General features: G+C 53.6%; 1 long non-coding RNA gene across 1 annotated transcript; it reads left to right on the top strand.

Annotated features, from left to right (window-relative positions):
- Positions 1-2,161: 2,161 nt before the first annotated feature.
- LOC118710621 lies at positions 2,162-18,558 on the top strand. Its single transcript, XR_004985459.2, has 3 exons — positions 2,162-2,174; positions 7,427-7,431; positions 18,428-18,558. It is a non-coding gene; the product is annotated as an uncharacterized LOC118710621 (long non-coding RNA).
- The last annotated feature ends 1,254 nt before the right edge of the window (positions 18,559-19,812 follow it).

Below are 19,812 nucleotides of genomic sequence, written 5' to 3'. Positions count from 1 at the left end.
CCAATCTGAGCAGGCTTTTTACTAGAACACAGTGTACATGTTCTGTACCCAAAGCTACACTGTGTTCTACTAAAACCCTGCTCAGATTGGCCAGAGTCAGAGAGGCAGTCTATTAAAAAAACAACTGGTGTTGCCTCGGAAGTTGGGGGTAGTCTTATACAGCGAATATAGGCCTAAACCTATGTTTTAACTGTAAAATTAGGGGGTCATCTTATACGCCGGAAAATATGGTAATCTTATCTGTTCACTGGATGGTTCTGCTCTGATGACAAGGCACCTGCTCGCCTGTTGGGAGCTGGGCGCCTGGGACAGGGGCACGCACATCGGAACTCAGTCCCTCCTCTTGTCCCCATCCACCTGTCCTTGTGGAGATTGGCAGCCTTCTGGCTGAGGCCATCTAGTCCCGGAGGCACCTGCTCTTCACCACCCCCATTCCCCTTCCCTGTGCTCTGGACCCGGGTGCCCCGAGGCTCCCCTCTCTGTCACACCCCCTACCCCCACCCCCCCACATGACTGTAACCTGTAAGGATTATCCCATGTCCACTTCCCATGCCTGTAATTCCTGCTTCCCACGAAACCTTTGTTTTTCTCCCCGATGTTAGCAGCCGGCTTGTGGGAGGCAGAGCAGATGTGTGTGGGTGACCTGGGCTCTCCCTGCTGCCGGCAGGACTGGAATGAATGCTCTTATAGGATCCAACTCTGTTCCTGCTGAGTCGGCTCAGGTAGCGACAGGCGGCCGGACCCCTGGGTTGTCCATTACAGAAGGAGTCAACCCAGAAAGAGGGACTATTGCATGGTTCCATTCACAGCAAGTTCAAAGGCCATGGATCCCTGTCCCTGGGATTGGAAGTGGAGAGCCAGGCTGCCCCGGGGAGGGTGGCATTGAAAAAGGGGGGTCTCCCTCAGGGGTTCCTGGGGTCCCAGAAGTGCTTTTGTCCGAGGCGGGTTCCCAGGGTACGTTCCCATTAGTCACCCACACCAACCTGGGCATTCCCAGTATCTGCACTTTCCCCAATCCTTGTTATCCTCAGATTTTTTATGAATATTATTGAAGAATGCACGGCGACCTAGGCCATGTCACAGAGGGAAGCGGAATATGTAAATCCAAGATAAACGCCTCCTGCTGCTTGCTGGGAGCCCACCAGCTCTGTCATTCTGTCACCCGCAGTTAGAGCCTCCGGGGAAAGGGAATTAATTTGCATACAAGGAGACAAGGTGGGCAAGCCACGCGTGGATTCCGCTGATCGATGCTGACAGGTGAGTTAACGCGCTCTCGGAGTTGACTTATTTCACGAAGGCGGCAAACAGCGTGAGTAATTGAGGAATACATTTTCCCGGGGACAAGCAAGCCTTCGGTGGACTTCGTCTCTAAACAACTCTCCACAAACCGGCTGACGGGTGTGTCCCGATTGGAGCCACAAGTGGCAATACCTGTGCTGCTGCTTCCTCAGTGGTCAAAAAACCACGGCTCTTGAGCCTCATTCGGCTCTTTAGCCCCTTGAGTGTACCTCAATCAGAGGTACCTATATAGTTTAAGTTTAAAAATCATGGCTCTCAAAAGAAATTTCAATCGTTGCACTGTTACTATCTGACTCTGTTGGCTAATGAGTTTGCCGACCACTGGCCTACTTCATCTTACATTTAAAAGGCTCTCAGGCCCAGCTGGTGTGGCTCCATGGTTGAGCATCGACCTATGAACCAGGAGGTCACGGTGCGATTCCAGGGCAGGGCACATGTCTGGGTGGTGGGCCCAAATTCTCAGTGTATTTTAAAGGCGATCTGATTAGGTACCAAACCTCAGGGGGAGGAGAGATGCTTACTGCCCCCAAAGACACGTCCTGGCCTGGTCCTTTGGGAAGATCAGCCGTCACTGCAGATGCAAACGATTGTTCAAAGTCAGAGGCTGCTGCGTATGTCCTTGTTTTACTGCCGTGTGCTTCTTGGTGTGTCTAGACTAGGGGTGTCGAACTCAATCAGAGAAGGGGCCAAAATCTAAAATCCAGCCTAAATCGCGGGCCGAATGGTTTACTGAACAGTCATAAACTGTCATTGTGATGGAAACGCAACGGAGTGCAGTGATGACAGCGCGGTGCGGGCCACATTGCAAGGCCTGGTGGGACGGATTTGGCCCGCGGGCCTTGTGTTTGACACATGTGGTCTAGACACATCACTGTGTCAGCCCTGTATGTGTGTCCAGTGGCATTAGGGACATTCGTGGTTATTGTGTAACCATCACCACCATCATCCTAGAACTTTCTCATCTTCCCACACCGAAGCTGGGCCCCATGAAACAACAGAATCCCTCCCACCCCCACCAGGCCACCTGCAGCCTCCGGTCTCCACGCGCAGCCATGTCCCCCAAACCCTTCGGCATCATGAAATGGTGCTTGTAAGTCACCAGTTCCGTGCCGTTTGTTCCACAAGAACAGAAACCAGGACAACCATGGCCCCAAAACATCAGACACCCCCGAGGGGGGGGTCTCCCACCTCCTTCCCTCTGCGGACAGGACTTCAAGGACCATCGCCTCTTTACACAGGAAGGAGCCCAGGTTCACCCCCCCGCCAGACCATGAGCTCCTGGGCCGGGCAGATAAGGAGGAGTCGAGAGAACTAGGAACATTCTGGAATTGGACCCCGAGTTCCCGAACTCACAGACTCGCTGAAGGCAGTTGCGTAGACACACGTCACGGACCCAGCAATGCGCCGAGCACCAGGGTGGTGATGGAGGAGGGGACGTACCCACCGGCCCCCACGGGGGCCCCACTGGCCCTCCCCAGCCCTCCCCGGCCCTCCTGGCCCTCCCCGGCCCTCCCCAGCCGCGCACTCCCTGCTCTGAGCAGCGCGGACTCACCTGGTCTCCAGCTCTTCCACCTGCCTCCACGCTCCGCTTCCTCCTGCAGCACCAGCGGGCATGCGGGTGGTGCGGGCGCTGCGTCTCCACTGCCCAGTCTCTAAGGGCACCTGGGTGCAGCCCTGCCCACACCTGTTCCAGCGAGAGCCTCCAGCCTGTTCCAGTGAGACAGACAGAAACACACAGGCGTGTTCACACGGGCATTTCCAGCACTTTCTGTCGGCTCTCCTGGGGCCCGTTTTTTGTGGTTTTGGGGGGGAAGTTAAATACATTTTTATTGATTTCAGAGAGAAAGGGAAGGGTCTAGGGTTCGCTCTGACTGCAGGCTGGCCGCTGTTGCCCGGTGCCTGTGTTAGAATTCAGGAGAGACAGAACCGGCTGTGAGTTCATCGCCGGAGAACAGCGTGGATTCGGAGGGAGAGCCGAGTGGAATACAAAGGGCCCTCGGGGACGCCCTGGCTGTCCGGGAGACAGCTGCACGGCTGCATCTGACAGGCCTGACGGCTCCCTGGCTGGTGCCCCACCGTCCCTCCGTTAGCTGGATTTGATGTCGTCCCTCCCGTTAGCTGGGTTTGATGTTGGAGGGAAGGAGGCCGTGGAGGCCCCCAGGCCAGCAGCCTCCCCGCCTGCAAGACCAGCTCCTCTGATTCCGGCCCTTCGTCCCGGCCTCCTTCCCGCTGCGGACAGGACTTCAAGGACAGAGATGCCCCCGGGGTTCCCACTCGAAGGAGGGGATGCGGTGGCCCCCAGGACAGAGGAAAAGGGTGGGAGAGGACGAGCTGGCGTGCGGAAGCCTGAAAGACCAGAGGAAGTGGGCCCAGGTGAAGCCACTCAGGGCGTCTCAGTCTCTGCACTGGTTCCTGGCCCCTGTGACTGGCCCCACTCCGCGCCCCTCAGGGAAGGTGGCCTCAGCCCAGCTGGGCCGCTCCCCCAGTCCCAGGCCATGTCCTGTCAGAGGCTGGAAAAAGGGCTCCTTTACACCATAGTATGCACTGGGGACACGGGGACATGGCTGCAGCCCAGGCCTCACGTTCCACATGGAGAAGCACTCCCCGCGACTGAGACCCCGGCCGGGTTCCTCACCCACACCGTCCCCACACCCCTCCCCACACCCACACCCCTCCCCACACCCACACCGTCCCTACACCCATACCGTCCCCACACCCCTCCCCACACCCACACCCCTCCCCACACCCCTCCCCACACCCACACCCGTCCCCACACCCACACTGTCCCTACACCCACACCGTCCCCACACCCCTCCCCACACCCACACCCGTCCCTACACCCCTCCCCACACCCACACCCCTCCCCACACCCACACCCGTCCCTACACCCCTCCCCACACCCACACCCGTCCCCACACCCCTCCCCACACCCACACCCCTCCCCACACCCCTCCCCACACCCACACCCGTCCCCACACCCCTCCCCACACCCACACCGTCCCCACATCCCTCCCCACACCCACACCGTCCCCACACCCCTCCCCACACCCACACCCGTCCCCACACCCACACTGTCCCTACACCCACACCGTCCCCACACCCCTCCCCACACCCACACCGTCCCCACACCCCTCCCCACACCCACACCCGTCCCAACTCCCCTCCCCACACCCACACCCACACTGTCCCTACACCCATACCGTCCCCACACCCCTCCCCACACCCACACCGTCCCCACACCCCTCCCCACACCCACACCCCTCCCCACACCCACACTGTCCCTACACCCACACCATCCCCACACCCCTCCCCACACCCACACCGTCCCTACACCCCTCCCCACACCCACACCCCTCCCCACACCCACACCCGTCCCTACACCCCTCCCCACACCCACACCCGTCCCCACACCCCTCCCCACACCCACACCCCTCCCCACACCCCTCCCCACACCCACACCCGTCCCCACACCCCTCCCCACACCCACACCGTCCCCACACCCCTCCCCACACCCACACCCGTCCCTACACCCCTCCCCACACCCACACCCCTCCCCACACCCACACCGTCCCTACACCCATACCGTCCCCACACCCCTCCCCACACCCACACCGTCCCTACACCCCTCCCCACACCCACACCCCTCCCCACACCCCTCCCCACACCCACACCGTCCCTACACTCCTCCCCACACCCACACCGTCCCCACACCCCTCCCCACACCCACACCCGTCCCTACACCCCTCCCCACACCCACACCGTCCCTACACCTCTCCCCAAACCCACACCCCTCCCAACTCCCCTCCCCACACCCACACCCACACTGTCCCTACACCCATACCGTCCCCACACCCCTCCCCACACCCACACCCGTCCCTACACCCCTCCCCAAACCCACACCCTTCCTAACACCCCTCCCCAAACCCACACCCCTCCCAACACCCCTCCCCACACCCACACTGTCCCTACACCCATACCGTCCCTATACCCACACCATCCCCACACCCACACCAGTCCCTACACCCCTCCCCACACCCACACCCATTCCTACACCCCTCCCCACACCCACACCGTCTCTACACCCACACCGTCCCCACACCCCTCCCAACACCCACACCCGTCCCAACACACTTCCCTCGGAAGCTGGGCACTCCAGCCTCGGCTCCGGCCTCTTCCCCAGGAACACGGGGGATCCCACTCCTGGGAGGGAACCAAAGGTTTTCCCCCCTCAGCCCAGCACGTGACTGCCTCCAGCGGAATTCCGTTTTATCCCCTCACACCGCTGGGGGGGAGATTGATGACTGACTTAGAAGGAGCGGTTCAGGCACGGAGAGGGATGGCTCCTGCATTTCTCTTAAACGCACATAAACGCACGCACTTTTATTCCAAGCCCTCACAGTTCTGCCCACCGGTGTGGCTCAGTGGATAGGGCGTCGGCCTGTGGCCTGAAGGGTCCCAGGTTTGATTCCTGGCAGGCCTCATCCCTAGTAGGGGGCGTGCCAGAGGTAGCCTATCTGTAATTCTTTCTGGCTCTTAATGTTCCTCTCTCTCTCTCTCTTCCTCTCCCTTCCGCTCTGAAATAATACAAATAAATTTTTAAAAAATGCTTCGGCCTGCCGAAACTGGTTTGGCTCGGTGGATAGAACGTCTGCCTGAGGACTGGAAGGTCCCGGGTTTGATTCCAGTCAAGGGCATGTACCTTGGTTTCGGGCGCATCCCCAGTAGGGGTGGGGGGTGCAGGAGGCAGCTGATTGATGATTCTCTCTCATTGATGTTTCTCTCTCTCTCTCTCTCTCTCTCTCTCTCTCTCTCTCTCTCTCTCTCTCTCTCTCTCTCTCCTTCTCCCTCTCCCTTCTGCCCTGAAATAACACAAATAAATTATTTTAAATGTTCCGGCCTGCACCAACAGAAGGGTGGGTGACGCTCAGGGTCCTGCTGGAGGCGCCAGCCCTGGCTCCAGGTTCTCTCCCCCCGGAGGCCGGTAGAGAAAGCTGATGCTGCTCCCAACAGGCGTCAGCCTGCCTGGCCCATGCATCACCCGAGGCGATGAGAGGAAATCCACAGGGAGAGCCCAGAGGATCCTGGGAAGGCGCCGTGGGAAAAGCCCAGATGATCCTCGGAAGGCACCCTGGGGAGAACACAGGATCCTGGGAAGGCGCCGTGGGGTCCCAAAGGCAGACCTACTCTCCTTCCCCAGCTCCTGCCTCAGAGCTTCCGCCCTGGGAGTCTCCCCAGGGACAGCCAGTCTTCGTTATGTGAATGAGGTGGCTCCCTGTCCCCCTAGACAATGTCAAGACGGGGCTGGTCCCCGAAGCACCACGCCTGGGACTCCAGAGCTGGAAATTTCTTCTTTTGTAAATATGTTTTTATTGGTTTCAGAGAGGAAAGGAGAGGGAGAGAGATAGAAACATCGGTGATGAGAGAAGCATGGATCAGCTGCCTCCTGCACACCTTACACTGGAGATCGAGCCTGCAGCTCGGGCATGTGCCCTGGCTGGAGATCAAACCGTGACCCCTGGGTTCCTAGGTGGACGCACTTTCTCGGCAAGCACTCCTGGGGCACGGACACACAATGGCTGCCTGCTAAGAGGCACAGAATTCCTCACCTGATATAACCGAACCGATGTCGTATGGGCCGTGTTCTCAGACCACAATGAGAGGTGGATGCCCAGCACACAACAGAAAGCAGCCCGTGTGGTTCCAGCGTAGAGCCTCTGAGGGTTGGTGCGAACACGGCTGGTGTGTCAGCGTTTTTCTCCTCCTGGAAATCAGAAAAAAGCAGTCAGGAGAACAAAGCCGTTTTGCAAACTCCTTATTTTTTGCAGCGAAAGTAGGAGACAGAGCTAACCCACAGACTACAAATGATGTGGAGAGCTGCACGCTGGCCACTGACTTGAGCAAAAGCTACTCCGGCTGGAGCCTCCCAGGTTCCTGGGCGCAGGGGGAACCGACTGGGTGGGGCTCAGGGGGACCCCAACAGGGCGGGGTGTAGGGGGGCCCAACAGGGCAAGGTGCAGGGGACCCCACTCCCAGTTATGAAAACAACAACAAACTGCCTGGCTCTCCTGAGTCTTGCTGAGGAAATTAATCAAGGCTGAGTCTCAGGCTAGCAGAGTTGTTTTTAAAGTCTGGGTGTTTGACTGTAGAACTAAGACATAAACAAACGTAGGGCCAGGGAGACGGCGCTGTGCCATCATGTGCCCTGGAACCGCACAGAAGGATTCGGTCGTGGGAACATGGCAGGAAAAGGAGAAGGAGGCGGGAGGTCAGCGAGCACCCTGCACGCGTCATCGGGGGCTGGGGAGTGGGACTGGTGGAGGGAATAAGCTCAGTGTACCCTTGTCCTCAGAAGGGGACTCATCCATGTTCTTAAGGAAGCCGAGTGCTCAGTCATTACAGGTGGCAGAAAAGCAATCTTGGCTTACAATTGGCAACACTCCCAATTATCAAAATAAGCAAGGAAAGCAAACAGGCTGCACAGTTAGCAATAGTTCTTTTAAATATTTTGGTTTTTATTGGTTTCAGAGAGGAAGGGAGAGAGAGAGACAATGACATCGGTGAATGAGAGAATCATGGGTCGCTGCCTCCTGCTCGCCCCCTACTGGGGATGGAGCCCACAACCCAGGCTCGTGTCCTGACCGGGACTCAGACACGGGACCCTTCAGTCCGCAGGCCGGCGCTCTGTCCACTGGGCAACACCAGCCAGGGCCCCCCTCGCCTTTTCCTGGCTCGGTGGCTGGCTTCCTGTGAGCTCTGAACCGAAGCCCGCGGTCTGGGTGGACCCCCGCCTCGGTGCCCATTCGCCTGCCCGGCAGCTGGCCGCCCCGGGTTCGGCAGCCGGGCACGAAGCGCCGTGAGCACCTGCAGGTGGGTTCCGTGTGGACGTCGGTTTTCAGCTCCTGGGGGTGAACGCCGAGGATGGGGTGCCGGGTGGTGCACTAAGGGGTTCCACTTGGTTCGCTGTTTCTGAGCCCAGAGGCACCATGTGCCATGGCTGAGTCACTGAGATCCGGGAACCTGACAGCGCAGGAGCCGCTGACCCAAACCGTGACCTGGTGAGGCCAGCAGGGCCCTGAGGACGGCCCCAGGAAGCGCCTTCCTGCACAGGAGGCCCGGGGCCAGGAGCGGGCACAGGGGGCCAGGAGCGGGCACAGGGAGGAACCACCCGGGAAGGCCAGGCCAGGCTGCAGGGACCGGGACAGATGCTGGGATCAGAGTGTCGCACTTGGTGAGTGGGGACACCATCTCAGGTGAAACTGGCCTGAAAGGAGGCGGAATTCGGCCTTTTACAACAGCGTGTGCCTCCAGAGGGAGAGCAAATAGAATTAGATCCCCATCAATAACCCAGCGGGGCCCCTGGCGTCTGACAGGATCAATCCGTCTGCAGCCTGGAGCGGGGCCCTCTGGCTGGGGAGTCCCGCCGTCCGTCCGAGGGGGAGGCTGTGGGCCGAGCGGGTGCAGAGAGGGGAGCAGAGTGGGAGGGGCTGGGATTGATCTCTAAGACATCACCACACTCTCTGCAGATGGGTATTCCTCATGAATGTGTGGGAGGCTGTTCCTCCCCCATGTGGATTAACTCACTATTTCCTTTCTTGCTCAGCGTCTGGTCTCTGAAATTCTGGTGTTTATTCCTCATCGACCATTACCAGTGGGGTTTACCTAACACGGGCATCTCACACGCACTCACACACGCCTCCCCCGTGCCTCGTGCACTGGGCAGGCCGGCACGTCTCTTCTGTGGGAAGGCCACATGGCAGAGCGGTGAGAACTAAAAACCACCCCTGGCCACCGCGGCTCAGTGCGTGAGCATTGACCTATGAACCTGGAGGTCACAGTTGGATTCCAGGTCAGGGCACAGGTGCAGGTTGTGGGTTCCATCTCCAGTGGGGGGCATGCAGGAGGCAGCCGATTCATGATTCTCTCTCATCATGGATCTTTCTATCTCTCTCTCCCTCTCCCTTCCTCTCGCACATCAATAACAACATATTTTTTAAAAAGCATCAACAAATCCCAACCATTTTTTTTTATTTTAAGAAGGAAACTAGAGGTCCGCTGCACAAAATGTATGCACTCAGGGGTGTCCCTCGGCCCAGCCTGCACCCTCTCACTGTCCAGGAGCCCTCAGGAGATGTCTGAGACCTTAGCTGGGAGCGAGACTAAGCCAGCAGTCAGACATCCTTAGCGCTGCTGCAGAGGCAGGAGAGGCTCCCACCACACCAGCCTTGAGCCCGGTTCTGGACTTCCACCAGAGCTCCTGCATTGAACGTCTGCCCCCTGGTGGTCAGTGCACATCATAGTGATGGGTTCTCCCACCATTTGGCTGATTTGCATATTAGCCTTATATTATTTAGGATTAAAGTTCCGAGGGACTCACTCCTTTGCCCAAAGTAGCAGAGCTCATCCGGCTCAGAGCCAAGCATCAAGGCAGGTCCAAGAGCAAAGCCTGCACCCTCCGGGATCCCACAGCCGTTCACACGGAGCAGCCTCTCCTCTCGTCCTCCTGTCGGTGCCAGGTGGCTAACGGATGGCGGTCATTCGGCTCTCGTCCCCACTGAACTGATCGGCTGCCTGCTCTCCTCCTGAAGGCCGTTACTCACTCCTCCCGGAGGCATCCATCTCACCCCCGGCCTTCGCAGCCGGACGCGGGGTAAGCAGCAAGGACTGCTGGAGCCAGAGACCGTCGGCGAGAGCAGCATCGGCCAGCCTCCCGAAGCCCGGCACCTGGAACCGCGGTCCAGCAGCTCATCTGCGCAGGAGGAGGCACGTTCTCTCGCAAACGGGCTTTGCCAACACACGGCCATTTCACACGCCGTTGTAATACAGACGGGCCTGGGGACCAGGCTCTTGTCAGCATTGCGAGCTGCTGCAAATGTGGGTATCCGCAGGCAGGCGATGTGGTCACAGCAAGCTGCCCTCAAAGGTACCGGGAGGTGTGGCTCAGTGGGTAGAGCATCTGCCTGTGGACTGAAGGGTCCCAGGTTCGATTCCTGGTCAGTGCACATGCCCAGGTTGTGGGCTGGATCCCCAGTAGGGGGCGTGCAGGAGGCAGCCGATCCATGATTCTCTCTCATCATGGATGTTTCTCTCTCCCCCTCTCTCTTCCTCTCTGAAATGAATAAAAATATATTTTTAAACGTGAACTTGAGTGAACGCTATTGCAGATGGAGCCAGATGGTTTCCAGGGTTTATTCCCACTCAGCCACCTGTGATTCTTTTCCATGAAAAGAGAAGACAGTGGGTGAGCAGAGCCCTTGGCCGGAGACATAGGGGAGCTCCGCTGGCGTGCCTCCTCGCGGGCTGGGAAGGCAGGCGGACCCTGGATCCTTCCCTCAGAAGGGCCCACGTCAGCCTTTGCCCAGCGAACTTCCATCCCCCAAACCCGAGGGCGTTTCTCGGTCCCCCGATCTTTGGGGGCCACCCGCTCTGTACATCTATCATTCAGGTTTTCCTGAGTCTCTTTCATGGGGGAGGCCAACTTTTCCAAACACTCCTTAGTGTCAGACATGGCCATGCCCACACTTCTTTTCCTCCAAATCACTCTTTGTGTCATTTTTTAAAATTTTTATTTGTTTATTGATTTCAGATTGGAAGGGAGAGAGAGAGCGAGAGCGAGAGCGAGAGTGAGAGAGAGAGAGAAACTCAAGGATTGGAAACATCAAGGAGAGAGAATCATGGATTGGCTGCCTCCTGCACACCCCACCCTGGGGATCGAGCCTGCACCCTAGGCATGTGCCCTGACCGGGAATTGAACCCTGACCTCCTGGTTCATAGGTCGACACTCCACAACTGAGCCACGCAGGACAGGCCATTGCATCACTTAAAGGGCTGGTGACACACTTCTTCAGAGAATTCATGCAATCTTGGAGCCCTGGTGTGCCTCTGCCCTGCCCCGGGGTGCAGAGCTCGCCTCCTGCACCACCTCCTCCCTACCCTCAGGCCTCTGCTTTCTGGAAGGTCCAGGAGGGGACGTGGAGCACTGGCTCCCCATTTCCTTCCCAGGGAACTCTCAGCTGCACCTTCCCACACAGGAACCTATCATCAGGCCTCGACTGCCCCCTGGCGCTCGGCAGTGGTAATGCAGCCTCCATAGGCGACAACTCCCGAAAAGGCAGAGGAGGGTGTGTGCACCGCCTGGACCCTGGTCCCCGCAGGTCCAGAATCCTGTGAGAACGGACGGCAAATACCGAGGGCACTGAGTTGTCCTGGCTCCGGCGTGGGCACGCGGGCCGCACTACTCTGCTCAAGCCGTGCTGGCAGGTGGCAGCACTTTCCGGCATCCGGGTTCTCTGCACCTGCTGCCTCTCCTACGGGGATCCTGGGTGACCTGTGTCCTACTGGGAGGCTCCCGAGATGTATGTAAACTTCAACAGCTGACCGCTCCCGTTTGGAAACGAAATGCATGTTAAGCATCACTGCCTTTAAAATCACTCAGGGTGGGACCCCGTGTTTCCCTGTCTCCCCTCGGTTAGTGGTGCTAGTCCTTGCACATGTGCTAACATGGACACGCAGCATCTGTTATAGCATGTGCGTGTGTGTGTGCATGATCTCCATATGGTCCTCTGTGTACGAATGTCGGGCTGTGAGTCACGTGCACACGATGAGCTGGATTCCACGGGCTCGCTGTCGTCCAGCTCAGGAGAGTCAGGCGGGCCTCCTGGGTGGAGGCGGGGGCACAGGGTGGGGGCTGTGGGCTGCTCCCCAGGATCGCCTCCTGCTGGTGCTTTCTGAGCCTGTGGTCCTTCCTTGGATTTCTCGAAGCGCAGCAGCGCCACCTCGTGGTGGGACGCTTTTCCTCCTGGGGGCTGGTCCTGGACCTTGTCCTAGGCTGCAGGCTAGGCCTGGTCCTGCCCTCCTTTCATGGAGAAGACAGACTGGAGTCCAGTTTGCGCTGTGGGCAGGGACCAGGTCCTCTACGTGACCACCAGGATGTGGAACCTGAGAACTCTTCCCAAGCAGTGGGAGTTCACCGCCGTCACAGCGAAGTCAGACACGCTTCGCCTGAAGAGAGACACGTTATAACGATGACGGGTGGCTTCTTCGACAGAAACACATCGCACAGGGATGCCTCGTCTACAAGTCACTGGTTTATATTCAGGTATTCCACAGGTTACTGCAGATAGATGCAAAGCTTCCTGGTTGTCCTTGTTACATGTTCCTCAACGAATTTTTATAAATTCTTCCTGGGGCAGACTCTGTGACGTATTATACCTGGTAAACTTTTTAAACCGAGATCAGCCTCCATCACTTTAGTCAGATCTCTTTCTCCTCCCAGAACAGCACATTTAAATGCAGACACTGAACCAGATTACAGCAACTACCACCCTTTATCAGGGATCCCCTCGAGGCATATCTGTGGCTTCGTTATTTCTAACTAGAGGCCCGGTGCACAAAATTTGTGGGGGGGGGGGGGGTGGAGGGTTCCCTCTCAGTCCTGCCTGCCTGATCGCCCCTAACTGCCTCTGCTTCGGCCCCCACCCCTGTGGCTTTGTCTGGAAAGAGGTCCGGAATGATGTCCAGAAGGCCGTTTGGCTGTCCGGTCTCATTAGCATACTACGCTTTAATTATTACAGATTCTTCAGCATCCCAGCAGGTGGTACCGTTATTATTCCCACATCACAAATGAGGACCACAAAACTGAATTTCTGAAAGCCACGCTCAGCAACGGCTCGGCTGCAGTGTGAAGCTCAACCCCATTCCCTGCTCTCTCACTGCCCTCATTCACGGTGACCCAGCCTGAGACCTGCCCTCACACCTCACTTCCCCGAAATGCTCTCAACAGAGTCCCAGATGGTCTCTGTCACTACGTTTGTATTTTGTTAATACATTCTTATTGATTTCAACGTGGAAGGGAGGCAGAGAGAGAGAGAAACATCAGTGATGAGAGAGAATCATTTATTAGCTGCCTCCTGCACGCCCCCTACTGGGGATCGAGTCCACAACACAGGCACATGCCCTGATCGGGAATTGAATTGTGACCTCCTGGTCCATACATAGGTCGATGCTCAAGCTCTGAGCCACTATATTAGCTGACCCTTTGACCTTTGACACTGTGGCCTCCTGCCTGGTGATGGGTCAGCTCCTTCTCTGGCCTTGCTCCTGGGCTTGCTTCCCGCTGCCTCGGGCGCCCCCTTGTCCCCTCTCCTGCAGCACGTCCACGTCACTGGAAAATGGGGCACCCTGCGGAGCTGTCTCATCTTCCCTTCATCCACCTGTTCATTCAGCACTGCTGCAGCCTCACTATGCAGGCACTTACGAGGGTGGGGATTGTGTGAGCGCTGGGATTGTGACATGGTGAGACCGTTCATTAAACAGAGACAACGCTGGAGGGAGCTGGGAGCAGGGCCATGGGGAGACACGGTCAAGAAAGCAGACACAGCCCTGAGTCAGCTTGGCTCAGTGGACAGAGCGTCGGCCTGCAGACTGAAGGGTTCCTGATGCTGCTGGTACAGGCTTGATGGGGTCCCGGTGGTGCTGTCCTCTGGGGTCCGGCAGCTGGGCTGGGGCGGTCCTGATGCAGGGGCCAGCGTCCCTCGACCAAGAGCTTGGGAGGTACTAGCTGTTCTTCTGTCTTCTGGCAGGAAGCAGGGCGTGGAGCGGCATCACTTGTAGGACCAACAAAAGGACGTGCCTTTGTGTCGGTCTCGACAGGTGGGCACTGCTGGCTGCTCAGGACCCATTTTTAAAGCCTGTGTCATACTCGCAGCAGTTCAGGTGGCTATCAACGAATGACCTCAATGCACACATGTTAATCTCAAACAGGGCGAGGGGCTACATGTGGTTATCTAGAGGGAGTACATCACTCACTCAAATGGTTATCTTAGCAAGTCACTCTGAGTCAGTAACGGAAGTTCAAATCCTTACCTGAGGTACACATGCTTCAGGGCAGTTCCCGCTGTTCTTAATATCACACTTTAAGTTTTAAGGTAAGTTAATTTAAACATTTTAAAACCTTCTTAACATTTTAAAACCATTTTAAAAACATTTCTATACACTGAATGGCCAGATTATTATGGTCTCTGAATGCATAATAATCTGGCCACTCAGGGTATATCCTATATAATAAAAGGCTAATATGCAAATTGTCCCCTTGACCAGGCATTAAACCAGCTGGCAGGCCGGCAAACCACCCATGTCCCCTCTCCCTGGCCAGGCTGGCCGGACCCCACACATGCTTGAATTCATGCACTGGGCCTCTAATATATATTTCTATAATAATAAAAGCATAATATGCTAATTAGACCAGAAGTCCTTCTGGACAACTTTTTGGATGAAGCCAGGACTGTGAGGGAAGCTAGGTCCTGGATGCCAGAGGGAATCTGGTACCAGCAATATTTCCCTAGCCATTACAAATTCTGTAGTAAAATCATCCCATCTTTCACAGAAATGATTGTCAATCACATAGCACAGTGATTTTCAACTTTTTTCATCTCATAGCACTTACACGAGTTACTAAAATTCTGCAGCACACCAAAAAATATATATGTTGCTGATCTGACAAAAAAAAAAAAAAAAGGTAGAAATGATTCATTAACACAAGACAGCTGTTGTTGTATTGGTTGTTGTCATTTTTCATTGGGTTGACACTTTAAAGGAAACGCAGTCAGTGCCTTGACTGAATAGTCAGGTGTTGCATGTTTTTTTTTGTTGTTTTTTTTTGTTGTTGTTGTTGTTTTTAAAAAAAAACTACCCACCCAGATTATGCTCCAGGGATGGGATAAATGTTGCATGTTTTGAACATCCTTTCAGCCACAGTTGGAAATGGTGGGTAGAGCAGAGTGCTTTTCTCTGGACAGGGCGAGATGTGCCAAGTGATGACACTGATTTTCTTTTAATTCTTTCTTTGTTTCTGCCACTTGGACCCCCCTTTTCCTCTCACCCTGTGCAGAACAGGATGGCTCCCTGTGGGACTGCTCTGGGCCTGAGGCCACCACGTCCTGGCCGCCAGGGTGGGTCTTCTGCCCAGAGGTGAGGGCCCGCAGGGCTAACTACCGCCTAGCAGCTCGTGTCCTGCCATCATTTTCTTCACCTTTTTATTTTAAAAGACTTTCAGGCTTATAGATATCATAAGTACAGCTGTTATACAGATAGAGAAATATGATCTTGTCATACTGTTAAGCAACAGAAATTGAACCAAGTACCTTGTAAAGATCTAACTGGCTTTCCTGAATGATCTGCGTATTGGGCCATGTCCCATCGGCAAGTGAACAGGTGCTCCTGAGGCTACAGAAACGGAAGGTGTGTGAAAGCACAGAGGGGGTGGGGCAGGGAAATGCAATGTTTTTAAAAGGATTACTTCAGGTAAGGTCACCTGAGAATACTTTTTCATAATATGTGTTTATGTTGCTGGCAAAATGGACGATTAGCACAATTCTATATGACAAAGAGGTAATATGCAAATTGACCATTACTTCAACACACAAGATGGCCACCCCATATGATTAAAGATGGCCGCCCCCATGTGAACACAAGATGGCCGCCACAAGAAGGCCAGCAGGGGAGGGGAGTTGGGAGGACCAGGTCTGCAGGGGAGGGAAGTTGGGGATGATCAACACTGCAGGGGAGGGCAGTTAGGGGCAATCGGGCCAGCAGTTAAACATCGATCAGGTTGGCAGGGGAGTGTTTAAGGGGTGATCAGGCTGGCAGCCAGGCGAGCAGTTGGGAGCCAGCAGTCCTGGATTGTGAGTGGGATGTCCAACTGCCTTGGGGGGTCCCAGATTGAAGAGGTTGCAGGCTCGGCTCGGCTAAGGGAGACCCCTCCCCCATTCAAGAATTTCATGCACCAGGCCTCTAGTTTTTAAATATAAAGAGGCCATTGAGAATGCTGATGTTGCTAGGATAGTGACAGAAACAACAATCAGGCAATGCAAGAGGCAAAAGAACAGTTGCTGATTCAGATCAAGGAGAAGCAGGAAGCCAGTGGCAGCATCGGAACCAGGCAGAGGCAATAAAGCTGCTGCATCTGACAGCCTGGGAGTCACCCTGTACCGGTGCTGAAGAGATTGCTTTAAGCCTTAAAGTTTAAGGCCAAGAGGGGGGTGATTTGATAAATGTCAGAAAATAAGTGTTTGTTTGTAGGTTAAACAGTACATTAGACATGCACTGCATATAAGAGAGGCTAAAACAGGGCATCAATTGGGGGAATGGGATGAATTCATTCAATTTACATTATTTTAAATATATATATATTTGTATTTATTTTAGAGAGGAAGTGAGAGGGAGAGATAGAAACATCAGAGATAAGAGAGAATCGTTGATTGGCCTCATCTTGCATGTCCACTGCTGGGATTGAGCCCACAACCCGGACATGTGCCCTTGACGGGAATCAAACCATGATCTCCTGGTTCATAGGTAGATGCTCAACCACTGAACCATACCGGCCAGACTTACATTATTTCTAATGAGAAAAAATATTTCGGTTTTCAAACAAATCCCTTCTTCATCAGCCTTCCCGAATGAATTAAGTTTGAGAATCGAGGTTCCATTGCATACAAAAACAATGGGCCGGGCTTGCTCAGGTGAAGTTTAACCTATTATGTCGGCTTCAGGATGTGGAGTCCGATCATTACCCGCCGTGTGAGGAATTTTTATGCTTAACACATCCTGTGTGGCTACTTTCAGTTAATGAGTTTGTAGGGCTTGTCAAGGTAGCCCCTCTTGTGGTTCAGTTAAGAAAAACCAACAGCTTTAATGTTAGACATGAAACCATAAAAATCCTAGGAGAAACCAGAGGCAGTAAAATCTCAGACGTTTCTCATAGCAATATGTTTTCTGCTATATCACCTCAGGTGAGGGAAACAAAAGAAAAAATAAACAAATGGGACTACATCAAGCTAAAATGTTTCTGCACAGCAAAGGAAACCATCAACAAAATGAAAAACTACCCACTGAATGGGAGAACATAGTCTCCGACAATACATCTGATAAGGTGTTAATGTCCAAGATATCGAGATTTACAAAGAACTTATAAAACTCAACACCTCCCAAAAAAAATCCAATTTGAAATATGGGCCAAGGACCTGACTACTCTTCCAAAGAGGACATACAGAAGGCCAATAGACATATGGAAAGATGATCAATGTCACGAATCATCAGAGAGATGCAAATTAAAACCACAATGAGATTTCACCTCACACCTGTCAGAATGGCTATCATCAGTAAATCAACAAACAACAAGTGCTGGTGAGGATGTGGAGAAAAGGGAACCCTTGTGCACTGTTGGTGGGAATGCAGACTGGTGCAGCCACTGTGGAAAGCAGTATGGCGTTTCCTCAAAAATTAAACACGAAACTGCCTCACGACCCAGTGATTCCACTTCTGGGAAAGTATTCGCAGAAACTTGAAACACTAACTTGAAAGACTATGTGCACCCTCTTGTTCACTGCAGCGTTATTTTGCCAAGCGATGGAAGCAGCCCAAGTGCCCATCGTTGGATGAGTAGATAAAAAAGCTGTGGTGCATTTACACAACGGAGTGCTACTCGGCCGTAAAAAGAAAGGAAACCTTTGGGACAGAAGGGGTGGGCCTGGAAAGCATTGTGTACTATATGAGAGAAAGACAAGTACTATATTTCACTTATATGGGGACTCTAAGGAACAAAATAAACTAACAAACAAAATAGAAACCGACAGATACAGAGAGCAGACTGACAGCTGTCAGAGGGGAGGAGAGTTGCAGGCATGGGAGACAAAGGTGAAAGGACTGAGCAAAACAACAAACAAATAAACAAACAAACAAGCAACCTCATAGACACAGACAACAGTATAGTGATTATCAGAGGACATGAGAGGGATAAATGGTGATGGAAGGAGCCTTGACTTGGGGTGGTGAACACATACAAATATAGGTGATGTGTGATAGAACTGTACTCTTAAAACCTATGTGATTTTATTAGCCAATGTCCCCCAATAAATTCAGTAACAATCCTATATAATAAAAGCCTATGTTGATGCCCTCGCACCATAACAACCCATCACCAGGAGGCGGGGTGGGCGGGGCTTCATATGAGGCGTGCATGGGTAGGCAGGGACTTGACACTGTGTGTGCGGCACAGAGACAAATTTCGTGCACCAGGCCCCAAATACAGTCACTTATGCTAAGCCCCACATCTGCAAACCAAGCTTCATTCTAGTTCCAGCCTTCCCAGGATTGTAGTAAGCTTAGCCCGCCAGTTTGGCATCTCCTGGTCGGCATCAAGGAGGTGTTAATATCCAAAATTTAAATTTAAATCCTCCTAACAGCCGCAACTGTCTCCCAAGAAGGGTGACTTACCAGACATAATCCTTTCTAAAAAGTGGGATTTCCTGATCCCACCCCCTCTGTGCTTTTAATAGAGCTTCTGCCTGCAGACTGAAAGGTCCTGGGTTCGATTCTAGTCAAAGGCATGTCCCTTGGTTGCAGGCACATCCCCAGTAGGGGGTGTGCAGGAGGCAGCTGATCGATGTTTCTCTCATCGGTGTTTCTAACTCTCTATCCCTCTCCCTTCCTCTCTGTAAAAAATCAATAAAATATATTTTAAAAATAAATAAAAGCCTTCCCCAGTCCATAGCCTCCAGAGCTCCTTCCTGCTGGCTGGATGGGGTGCCAACTCACCAGTGAATCCTTCTGTCAAGCCAATCAGACCTTTAAAATATACTTGGTCCCATTTCTGTTGCTTAAGAGTGTCGTAAGGTCATATTTATATGCTTGTATAATAGCTCTATGTATGACGCCTATAATTACTCAATAGGTCTGTTGTGAGCATCGCATGATATCACATGAAACGAGAGAAAGCCTTGCTAAACTACCGTGTTTCCCCGAAAATAAGACATCCTCCGAAAATAAGACCTACTTACAGGTTTCCTTCTGAGTGAAATATAAGGCATCCCCCCGAAAATAAGGCTCCCCCTTAGGCTAAATATGAAAGATTTGGTCCACTGATTCTGAAAGAAATGGAGTCACAAGAAATTCACCAGGAAATTCAGGAATTGGATTGTTATGATGATGTTCCAGATGATGATGACATGATTGTCATTGAATAAATGAGTAAATTCTTGATACTATAGGATTCAGTTTGTCTGGTTTGTGTTGACAACTACCGTACTACCGTACCATATACAGGTAATAAATCTCCTTTATTTTCATTTAACAATAAATGTGTACCGTATTCTTCTTCATGGAAAAATAAGACATCCCCTGAAAATAAGAGCTAGTGCATCTTTGGGAGCAAAAATTAATATGACACTGTCTTATTTTCGGGAAACAGGGTATCAGGGCACTGGGGGAGGCAGCAAGACAGAGGCAATTTGTTTCCAGGTTACCACATAAATACCTTTACAGTAACAGAATTTTAGTGAGAATCCAGGAGGGAAACATATACGTAAGGTAATGTACTCACTTCCTAGGGAGGATTGACTGATAATACACCAGTAAGCCATAAATGTCACTGTCTTTAAGGCCCCCTTAGGGGAAGAGGAAGTTCGCGGGGAGGGGGGGGGGGGGGGGACAGGTGGCACGAGGGGGCCAGGGCCGGTAGTA

This window comes from Pipistrellus kuhlii, unplaced genomic scaffold (assembly GCF_014108245.1).
Source record: "Pipistrellus kuhlii isolate mPipKuh1 unplaced genomic scaffold, mPipKuh1.p scaffold_m20_p_78, whole genome shotgun sequence".
Classification (NCBI taxonomy): Eukaryota; Metazoa; Chordata; class Mammalia; order Chiroptera; family Vespertilionidae; genus Pipistrellus; species Pipistrellus kuhlii.
This window is presented reverse-complemented; position numbering and strand designations above follow the sequence as displayed.